Consider the following 382-nt stretch of genomic DNA (forward strand, 5'->3'; position numbering starts at 1 on the left):
CCGAGTCATCACTGCTATATTACCAAAATCGCACTTTGGTGAGCTGTAATCAACCACGAAATTGTCGAAAGTTTCCACTTTGAAGACTCGCTGCCTGACAGTACATGTACTTGACGCCCTGCTCCTCGTGACGAAACATCTACCGAGTCTTCATCCGGCTCGTAGATCATTTCCTGGATGCGGTTCAGCGATGCCAATTCCGACTTGCGAGTTTCAGCCAAGATTACCCGACTGACCTTCGATTCCAGCGCTTCAGTGGCTAACGAATCCGCGGCCGCGTTGTATTCTCGTACAACGTGAAGATATTTAACTGATCGAAGCTTGGCCGTGAGTTCCTTGTGAGTATTCAGCAGCGCTAGCAAAGTTTCCTTCCTGCATGCGA

The sequence above is a fragment of the Phytophthora infestans genome, genomic scaffold (genome assembly GCF_000142945.1).
Source record: "Phytophthora infestans T30-4 supercont1.78 genomic scaffold, whole genome shotgun sequence".
Classification (NCBI taxonomy): domain Eukaryota; phylum Oomycota; class Peronosporomycetes; order Peronosporales; family Peronosporaceae; genus Phytophthora; species Phytophthora infestans.